This window comes from Gopherus flavomarginatus, chromosome 2 (genome assembly GCF_025201925.1).
Source record: "Gopherus flavomarginatus isolate rGopFla2 chromosome 2, rGopFla2.mat.asm, whole genome shotgun sequence".
In the NCBI taxonomy this organism is placed as follows: Eukaryota; Metazoa; Chordata; order Testudines; family Testudinidae; genus Gopherus; species Gopherus flavomarginatus.
The window spans coordinates 243,302,005-243,302,485 of record NC_066618.1 but is presented as its reverse complement, the minus strand read 5'-3'; positions in this window follow the sequence as shown (position 1 = coordinate 243,302,485).

The following is a 481-nucleotide window of genomic DNA, read 5'->3' as shown; positions in this document are numbered from 1 at the left end:
ACAGCCCATTTCATTGGATGCATAGAATGGAACATGTAGTGAGGAGATATATATACACACAGAGAATATGAAAAGGTGGGAGTTGTCCTATCAACTTTAAGAGGCTAATCTTAGATGTGAACCCTAAAGGTTGATAAACCAGATGGCAAATAAAAAGAACTCAAACGTATTATTCTTAAAATCTTTGGGAATTTTTTTAAGCCAGAGATTATTTTTTGGGCTGAATGCTGGACTCATGAGCTTTGGCTAGTTGGGGCTGGCAATACAGCCATCCACCAGCTGGGGACACAACACTGCCCTCCATTACCTACCTTTATTTCCACCATGGTGGAGTAACCCGTTCTAGCTGTTTCCAGGCACGTAGAGTGCCTAGTCTGAACTACATCTCCCAGCATGCAATACTTCCTGCTGACACGAGCTGCCGTGGCCCATGGCATGCTGGGACCTGGGCTTGGTAAACCATGCAAGGGCAGGAGGCTGG